The 10,567-nt window shown below is 38.1% G+C and overlaps 1 protein-coding gene and 1 pseudogene across 1 annotated transcript in view; one reads left to right on the top strand and one right to left on the bottom strand.

Moving 5' to 3' along the window:
- BRWD3 (bromodomain and WD repeat domain containing 3) overlaps positions 1-10,567 on the top strand; it is a 363,038-nt gene that overhangs the window by 92,564 nt on the left and 259,907 nt on the right. The window lies entirely within an intron of this gene.
- The window catches only part of LOC102857939, a 7,772-nt pseudogene continuing 7,415 nt past the window's right edge, over positions 10,211-10,567 (bottom strand).

Here is a 10,567-nt window from a genome sequence, read left to right as displayed (position 1 = left end):
TCAGCTAAGATCCATCTAACATTAGCTACAATATCCCTAGTCCCATGACCCCTTCTAAACCCAGCCTGGACTTCTGGCAGGGGGTGCTGTTCCAATTGTTATGTGAAAGATTTTTACCCGTGGAAGATAATTTATGCATTTTATTTGGGAAATTATTAGTTACTTGTGTTCCCATTCTATTTCACTTTTGGAATTTAAAGAAATTATCAAATAGTAGAAAATAAAGACAATTTAATTACATGGTAAAATGGATATGACACTATTTCGCTCCTTCATAGTTTCATTTGCTGGTTCTCTCTCATTTTGTTTACTTCTGCACAGTTTCAATATTCAAATGCCCTAGAGGCCAATGGACTTTTTCTGTCATTTTCTTTGTGTTGACTCTCTCACTGAGTTCTTAAAATCTTTAAATATCATGTATAGTGATTTTGTCGTCAAATTGGATCTGGATTGAGGCTCAATGTCAAGAAGACAAAGATTCTCACCACTGGACCAATCGGCAGCATCAGGATGGATGGTGAAGAGATTGAGATTGTACACTGCTTTAGTTTGCTTGGCTCCATAGTCAACAGTCTTGGCACCAGCAGCCAGGAAATTAAAAGGCTCCTTGCCATGGGAAAGTCTGCTGTTAGGGACCTCTCCAAAGTGCTGAAGAGCAGTGGTGTCTCTCTGGAGACTAAGGTGCATCTGATACAGGCCATAGTCTTCGCAATCACCTGTTATGCATCAGAGAGTTGGACAATGACCAGGGAGGATAGAAGGAGAACTGATGCCTTTGAGCTGTGGTGCTGGAGAAGAATACTGAGAATACCATGGACTGCTAGGAAAACAAATAGATTTGTCCTAGAGAGGGTTAAACCGGGTGGCTCCTTGGAGGCAAGGATTCTGAGGCTTCGTCTAACTTACTTCGGACATGTAGTGAGGAGAGACCGGTCCTTGGAGAGGGACATCATGCTTGGGAGGGTGGAGGGACCGCGCAGGAGACTAAGGCCCTCTATGAGGTGGATTGATTCAGTGACTGGGATAATTGGGATGGGAGTGTCAGAGACAGTGCGATTGGCACAGGACAGAGCGGAGTTTAGGGCTGTTGTACATAGGGTCGCTATGAGTCGCAGGCGACTCGACGGCACATAACAACAACAACAACATAGTGATTTACTCATGACTTTATATCTCTCTCTTTTTATTTCATACTTGTATGTTAAACTACCCTGTTTTCATCATTACCTACGTGTTGGTCATCTCAGATTTAACATATTAATCATTGAACTCCTCACATTTCTTTTTCAGATTATCTCAGATCTTTTCCTTTCAATATATTCCATTTCTCAACAAATGACAATTTCGTTCTTCCAGTAACTTGAGGTAGAAGCTTTCTAATTATCTCTAATTTCTCCCTCCCTTTCCCCTTATCTAACTGGCTAATAAATCAAATTGGCTATATCCTCAAAATATATTCAGATTCCGACAAATTCTCAGGAGTTCTTTCATTACTACCCTGATCAGACCTTTGCCATCTCTGGCCTAGATTACTGATAAAGACTTCTAACTGATCTTCTTTCTTTCCCCTCCTGCTTCTATCTAGCCTTAGCTTCATGTAAAAACAGTGCAGTTGGCATAGAAATAAAGGTATCTGACCTCCTCTAATCCCATAAGAAGGAAAAATACCCACCAAAAACGTCAACAACAGAAACCTTGTCCTATGTGGGCAAACATGCTTCAACTTTGCAACACCCTCTTCTATCAATTATAACAGAACCAATCCCTCTCATCACTTTTACTACCCTATTATTATTGTTGTTACATACTTTCAAATCAGAAGTGACTCACAGCTGACTGTCCAGAGAGTTTTCAGAGGCAGTAAATTGAATGAGAGGATATTTCCCATCTTTTTCCCACAGAACTGCTAGTGGATTTGAACTGTGTCCCTTTGGTTTGGCAGTGCAACTCTTTACCACTAAGCCTTCAGAGCTCCCTACCCGATTGTTTTTGCTATATGTCATAGAGTCAGACTGACTTTGCCTGATACTCCAGTGAGTTTTCAAATGCCTTAAATCACATGGGAGTAAATTGCCAGTCTTTCTCCAATAGAACAGTTGCTCAATTACAACTGTATGCCAACTCCTTAAAACTAGACCACGAGAGTTAACAACTATTTTAAGATATAATTTATTTTAGTGAACTACAGCATTCACTAAATCATTTTAATGACCACACAGAATGCGTAATAATACTCAGTCCTTATGTTTATTAAAAAAGTAACAAGTTACAAGTAGTAAACATTCATAACACAATTCTCAGGAAAAATTCTTCCTGGGCATGCTTGAAGGCCAGCTTCTTCTGACCTTTAACCTTGTGGCTTTGAGCTTTGTCTTCAGGTGTTATGTGCAAACCTCTCCCTCCCCCCCCCTACTTTCCAGTAAACCTAGGGGAAGGCATTTCACTCTGACTTCATGGAGCGAGGGGGTTCTAGTCCAACTCTGTCTCACACCAGTCTCTGGTCCTCTTCTAACTCTGCTGTTCCTAGATCCTTATTTCTGTCTTTGTCAAGTCTGTATCACACAAACTTCTTCCCTAAAAGGACTTCCGTACTCTGTTTCTTTCCTTTTTTCTATTTAATTGATCATTTGTTACATCATCGCATCAAATATTCTGAAATAGTTGAAGGAAAATGTCTGAAAGAAATGGATATCCAGATTTGGTTTTATGACAACAAACTAGAACATGATTAACAATATAGAACATGTGTTATAAAATGAATTGAGGGAGAGGGAGTGGAGGGAAAAGAAGGAAAAATGTGCATCAGTGAAAGAATGAAAACGCAACCTTTGTGTCAATTTTCACTAAAATAACAATTTAAAAAAGAAAAAAGTTCCTGTATAATAGAAATATAGAATCATGAAAAGGAAATAAAGAAAACCATGAAATTTTACAGAATTGTTCTTAGATGGCCTTGAGTCCAACTCATAGCAACCCTATGAACAATGAATCTCAGTCTTACCCTATCCTATGCCATCCTCATCTCTGATATAGTTGAGCTCATTTTTACATTCACTATGTCAGTTCATCTTGTTGGATGTCTTCCTCTCTTTCACTGACATTCCATATTTCCAGGCGTGATTTTCTTTTCCAAGGAATGACCCCCTACTAAGAACATACCCCAAGTATGTGTGATAAAGATTCATCGTCCTGACCTGTAAGGAGCACTCTGGTTGCACTTTCTCCAAGACAATTATTTGTTCTTTTGATAGTCCTTGCGATATTCAATACTTTTCTCCAACACCACAACTCAAAGGCATCTATTTTTCTTGTCATCCTTATTCTTTGCCCAACTTTAAGATACTTAGAAGATAATGGAAAAGACAATTGTTTGGATTAGATGCACCTTAGTCTTTAAACTGATAGAATTTCTCATGTTGAAGTAGTCCTTGAGAAGATTTTTCCAATAATTGGTCTTCTGATTTTTTTAAGCACTGATACCAAGTTTGCTGCTTGTAGATACAATTAAGATGAAATTGCTGACAACTTCAGTCTCTTTTCCATCTATCTGTTGATCCAGTGGTGAGGATTCTATAGTCTTAGATCTTTTGTTGCAGATGTTGTAAGTCCTCTTCACTTTTAGCAAGCAAGATTGTATCATCTATATAATGCAAATAATTTTCACTTGATCATAATGCCAAATTCCTCTTAATAAAGTCCAGCTTATTGAATGATTTGCTGAGCATACAGATTAAAGACATAACAGAGAAGTTCTGTAGTTGTGATGCACACCTGTCTTGATTGTAAACCGTGCAGTGTTCTCTTACTCTGTTCACACAGCAGCCTCTTGGTCTAGGTATAGGTTTTGCATGAGCACAATTAAGTGTGCTGGGATTTTCATTCTTCTCAATGTTAACCGTAATTTGTTGTGATCCACACAGTTAAATGGCTTTGTATAGTCAATAAAGCACAAATAGAAATTTTTCTGATATTCTTTGTTTTCAGGCAAGATCCATCTTAAATAAGCAATGAAATCCCTGGTGCCATGGCCTCTTTTAAATCCAGCTTGAACTTGAGGCACTATAGTTTTTTTTTCTTCCACCGCCGCCTTGAGGCACTATAGTTTATAGAACTCTGTCAATACAGTTTTCTAGTCATTATTGAATAATCTTCAGCAAGATTTTATTGCATATGTTATTATATTAATGATAGGGTTCAATAAGTTTCACATTCTTTGGGATCACCTTTCTTTAGAATGGGAATAAATAAGAATCTATTCCAGTCAATTGGCCATATGCATGTCTTCCAAATTTTGTGGAACATGCTGGTGAATATGTCCTGGCTGCATCTGTTTGTTCAAACATGTTGGTTCATACACATCATTACTTTCTGCTAATGCCTTCAATGCTGCTTGTACTTCTCCCATTGGCTGTTACCTTTTCTTTTCTTCTTCCTCTGTCTTTATAATGACCTTTTTCATTCTCCTTGGATATTCTTCCACAGCTCATCTGGTCTTCGCTCATTGGTGTTCAAGGCCTTAAACCTGTTCCTGAGATGGTTTTGAAATTCAGGTGGGATAGATTCAAGGTCAAATTTTGGTTCCCCTGGATTTTATTTCATTTTTCTTAACTTCTACTTGAACTTGTATATGAGTAGTTGGTGGTCTGTTGCACAATCAGCACCTGGACTAGTTTTCATAGCTGATATTGAGTTTCTCCAGCAATTTTTTCCACAGATGTAAGCAGTCTGATGCCTATGCATACCATCAGGTGAAATCCATGTGTATAGCTTGCATTTATATTTCTTATAAAATGTATTTGCAATTCACAAATCATTGATTATGCAAAATGTTCTCATTCTATCTCTAGCTTCATTTCTGTCACCAAGTCCATGATTTCCAACTGTTGTTGTTGTTAAGTGCCGTCGAGTCGCAGGTGATTCATAGCAACCCTGTGAAGGAGAGTCCTCAACGCTTGGGTGTCTTTCATCCTCTCTCCAGGTTTACAGGGTTTCCAGAGACAAGCTATTATGGAAGTGGATGTTACTCCTCCTTCCAAGCTTGTTTTAATTGGGGAGCTCCACCCCACTCTCTGTCCGCATTGGGTAACCCACCATTAACGCATTTGACATATCAGTGTCACACTGTTCAGCCTCACAGCAACCCCAAGTTACCGCTCTACGGCAACTTGTACACCAGGGCTTTACGACCAAGAGGAATGTCGGAACAAAAACAATGAAAGACTGGCCCAAGGGCCGTGGGATTTCCAACTACTGACCCTAATTCTCTGTTCCCAACTTTTGCATTCTAGTTACCCGATGTTATTAATACATCTTGATTGCATATTTGATCAATCTCTGACTGCAAAAGTTGGTAGGAATCTTTTCTTTCCTCCTCTTTGGCTCTGGTTGTTGGTGCATATATTTGAATGATAGTGGTATTTACTGGTCTTCCTTGTATGCGTATGGATATTATCCTTTCACTCACAACGTTATATTTCAAGAAGATCTAGAAATGACTTTTTAAGTATGAAAGTAACTCCATTTTTTCTCACCTTGTCATCTCCAGTATAATAGATCATATGATCATCCGACTCATAATGTCCCACACCAGTCCATCTCATTTCACCAATACCTAGTATGTCAATATTTATGCGTTCCATGTCTTTCTTAATAATATCCAATTTTCCTACATTCATAGTTCTCTCATTCCATCTTCCAGTCACCAGTGTCTGCTTACAACTTTTGTCCTCCTTTTTGTGAGGGCTCAGCCTTAGTTGCCTTATCTGCTTGTCTAAGTGTGCTCACTTCTTGATACGATTTTCTAAGGCTTGCTATTTCAGAAGTGGATGGCCAATCCTTCTTTCTAGCCTGTCTTAATTTGAATATGCAGATTTAGAACATTATCTGACAGACAAGCATTTTACAGAGAAGAGCAGATGAAAGATATTTCCCTATTGTAGAAATAGCCAATAGATTCAGTGTTGTCCCTTCCCTTAACGCGAGTGTCTTGACCCAGTCTTTTTTTACTAGTTATTTCACTTTTTATTAATTTTTTATATTATTCTGATTTATTTACAAAGTTTGCATTGTTTTTCACAAAAGATCCTTCCCATTTCCTTTACCCCACCCACTCATCGAATTGTGCAACCCTATGATTAACACCCTACCACCCCATCCTCACTCCTATTTTCACACTCCCTCCCACCCTCACTTTGGATCCTCACACTCATTCTACAATAATGGTTTTATATAGTATTTGTCCTTGTGGTACTGAGTTAGTTCATTCAGTATAATGCTCTCTAGTCCCTCCCAAGTTAGGTAGTAATTTACAAAATGATTGACCCACCCATTTTCCCTGCTCCACCAGCATTTTGTTCTACCCCACCTACTCCATTCAACACCTATCTGCCCTTGTCCAGCCTTTGAAGTGATGACTTATATCTTAAGCTTTTCTGGGCTTCTGTGATTCTGAATGCCTCAAGCTGCTGCTAGTTTTTTCTGCTGTGGCCAGTATCTCTTGAGTTTAGGAGTCTGTGAGTCCAAATACCAGGTACTGGTATCAGAGAAGGCTTCTTATCTCAGTTCTAAGGAAAATCCTTTGCCTTGAACTTCTTCTCCAGGATTGAGTTCTTGTGGCTTAGGGCCTCTTCTCTTCCATTTGTAGTACACTGTAGTCACAGCGGAATAGTTCCCCAAAGGAGGGTGATAAGTCCTGTAAATCTGGTATATAATGGGGTTTTTTGGCCCTTGGGGTCCTAAATTTTGAAGGTGTCAGCCTTGACCCGTGGACTTCTGGGAAATGTAGGCATACCTGCATTGTGCATGGTCTGGTAAGTACTGCCTCCTGCACATGTTTTTCCTCCTGCATTGTGCCCTGCCTCCTCCAAACCATGTTCTCCAAAGTTTTACTTGCTATGCATCAGAAAGCTGGACAATGACTAGGGATGATAGAAGGAGAATTGATGACTTTGAGTTGTGGTGCTGGAGAGGAATATTGAATATACCATGAACTACCAGGAGAACAAACAGATTCTTCCAAGGCAGGACCAGTCCTTTGAGAGGAACATCATGGTTTGGAGGGTAGAGGGACAGTACAAGAGAGGAAGAGCCTCAGTGGCTTTGGTAATGGAGGTAGGTGTGTCAGAGACAATAGGATTGGCACAGGATGTAGAGTAGAGTTTAGGTCTCTTGTACATAGGGTCACTATGAGTCGCAGGTAACTCGATGGCACATAACAACAACATTACCTTTTCAATCTATATGCAGAAGAGATTATCTGGGAGTCTGGGCTGTATGAGGAGGAATGTTGCATCAGGATTTGAAGAAGACTCATCAACAACCTGCATTTTGCAGATGACACATCTCTGCTTGCTGAAACTGAGGAGGACCTGACTTGCTTGCTGCAGAAGGTCAAGGACTGCAGCCTTCAATATGAATTGAAGATCAACATCAAAAAAACAAAGATTCTCACCACTGGGCAGATTGGCAGCATTATAATAGATGGTGAAGTTATTGAGATTGTTAACAGCTCTAGTTGGTTTGGTTTCATGGTCAACACTTTAAGTATCAGCAGGTAGGAAATCAAAAGACAAATTGAATTGGGAAAGTTGGCTGTCAGTGACCTTTCCAGAGTACTGAAGAGCAATGACATCAGTCTGGAGACTAAGGTGTGCCTGATCCAGGCCAGAGTCTTTGCAGTTGCTTGCTATCAAGCATAGAGCAGGGCAGTGACAAGGGATGAATGAAAGAGAATTGATGCCCTTGAGCTGTGCTGCTGGAGAAGTGTATTGACTATACCATGGACTGCCAGGAGAACAAATGGGTTCATCCTAGAGAGGGTGAAACCAGACTGTTCCTTGGAGGCAAAGATTCTGAGGCTTAGTCTGACATACTTTGGACATGTTGCAATGAGGGACCAGTCCTTGGAGAGGTACCTCATGTTTAGAAAGGTGGAGGGAAAGAGAAACAGAGGAAGACCATCGATGGATTGATTCAGTGACTGGGGTAATGGGACTGGTGTGTCAGAAACTAAAGTTGGCACAGGATAGAGCAGGTTTCAGGGCTATTGTACACAGGGTCGCTATGAGTTGCAAGCAACTGGGCATATAACAACTTCCTGTAATCCTGTCACCAAATTCTTTCTGATTCAGTGACTGTATTTATTTCTGTGATCTTCTTTTAATGCTTCCTGGATCATTCAAGACTTTTCCCATAGCATCCTTCAATATTGCAATTAGAGATTTCAATTTGTTTTTGTGTTCTTGCAGCTTGAGGAGTGTTGAGCGAGTTTTCCCCGTTTCCATTTTATAGGCCCAACTCTTTTCACTTTGTTTTGTTTCTTTGAGCTACCCTTTGATATCTTCCTTTCATCTTTTTCATTTCTTTTACTTCAGCATTTCTTTCCTTTGTTTTGTTTTCCTGACACTCTAGTGCAATTTTCACAATCTCTTATATCCATTTTAGTCTTTTCTTCCTTTTCTGTCTTTGTAATGACCTTTTGTTCTCTTCTTGATGCCATCTTACAATTAATTTGGTTTTCGAGCATTAGTGTTCAATGCTCCAAACCTGTTCTTGAGATCATTTTTAAATTTTGATAGGACAAAATCTTGGTTGTAAATTGGTTTTGTGGATTTGCTTTCATCTTCTTTCTTTATAGTCTGTTAGAACTTGCTGATGAGTATGTTCCAGTCAGCATCTGATCTGTTTCTTTCTTTGGTTTTTTTAAAAGTTCTTTTGTTGGTTTGCATATAAATAGTTTGTTTTTACTGTGTTTTGTGTTTTGTTTTTTTTTACTTTTTTAACATTTATTGTCAAGGTTTATAACAACAAATTAAATATTTAAAATCAAAGGCCAACTCTTAGGTCTTACTTATTCCATTAATTTGTATTACGTATACTTCCCTCAATATGTTTAATCAAGAAACAAGTAAAGCCTATGAAAGTACCTGTTAACAACCAATACCTGAAATTTTGTTCTATGATCCACATATTTGTATCTTAAACACTCTACTGGTACATCAAAGGGATAATTTTCTCATAAAGATGTTTTTGTTTTAAAATTCAGATAGCTATATATCAAACTAATTAAAAGAGTCAATATAAAAATAATATTGGTCTAATTCAGGAGGGTTCACCTAGAAATGATCACCTAGAATCTTGATTGGCCAAAATATAAAACCTAACAGCCCTGATTCCACAAATACATTAGGTTTAATATGAATGTTTCCTTTTTAGAAATATTTTGTCAAGTAGCCACTGCTGTCTACTTTTGGCATTATCCCTAGTACTTTTACCATAATTATGGTGGCTGCCAGGGTTTCTGGAAAGAAATCATTTTATACAAGCATGAAAGCAAATAAAAAGCAGTTGATTTGCCTTAAGTCCTGTGTGCTTATATATATTTTCACCCTTTCCCTAAGTTTCGCTATGCTGAATTTGGTTTGAAAGTAATATAAAATGTACCTATAGACATTTTTGCAGAGTTAGCACTAAAACTACAAATTGATGACACTGTCTAGGCAAAGCAGAAATATCAGATCCTTCAGTACTTACTGAATACTGCTGATTGCTCTGTCATACCAACCTGGCTGAACACTGACATTTCATTGTTTATAAAGATAGCTACCTATGTGTGTTTAAAAATGGATCCGCACAAAAGAAATAAACTTTATACACAACAAATTTGTTTTTGAAAGTACAAAATTAATATTTGTCATTTTTGTCATGCTGACAAGTGGATATATATACACATGCAGAAGAAAAGGTCAGATGTGTCATCTGACAGCTATAGCCTGTATATTTTTAATATGATGAACACACTGCCACTGAATGAGAAGAAATGTGTATTCAAAATATACTAAATACTGCAATACTCGCTGCATGTATAGATGGCCAGTAATAACAGCCTTCATTCTACTTGATTAAAAGTCTTAAGCAAGCTAATATAAAGCACACTAAAAACGACGATAGTTTTAAGAATCTACAACCTTATATAAAGAAATTCAAAATGTACAAAATACAACTATAAAAGCAAAGAATTACTGCCATGCAACATTTAAACTAAATGCATAGAAATGCAATTTAAACAGCAAAGTCAGATTTACATAACACGCCAGATCAAAATGTCAGTGGTAAATCCTACCAACAAAATGCTTAGGAAGGATTAGGAAAAGAAATACATTGTCTCTGCTGGTATAACTCAGATCTTCAAATCCATGGGCTGACTCTTATTTCAAGTAATTAGCTCTTTAACAGTTGTTTTTATGAAATCTTTCCTTTCAGTTAAATCATAAGCTGGATAATTTTTATATACCTCTTTGCAAATCTGTTTCATTGTGACTTCCTCCAGGTTAGCATTTACCAATAATTTTTTAACTGTTTCCTTTAACTCTTCGTCTGTGGGAGGCTTCTTCAATTTTTTAATTAGAGGTTCATCATCTGAACTATCTTGGATTCACTTTCTTTCTTGGAACTGTTTTGATTCTTCTTGGTGGTGCTGCTATCTGCCTTCTTAACATTAGCACTTTTTCCAGATTTTTTACTTTTAGAAGCAGCTTTAGGCTTAGGCTTTTCTTTCTTTTTTTTTTTT

This window comes from Elephantulus edwardii, unplaced genomic scaffold (assembly GCF_000299155.1).
Source record: "Elephantulus edwardii isolate Elephantulus edwardi_28Jun2011 unplaced genomic scaffold, EleEdw1.0 scaffold00378, whole genome shotgun sequence".
Classification (NCBI taxonomy): Eukaryota; Metazoa; Chordata; class Mammalia; order Macroscelidea; family Macroscelididae; genus Elephantulus; species Elephantulus edwardii.
This window is presented reverse-complemented; position numbering and strand designations above follow the sequence as displayed.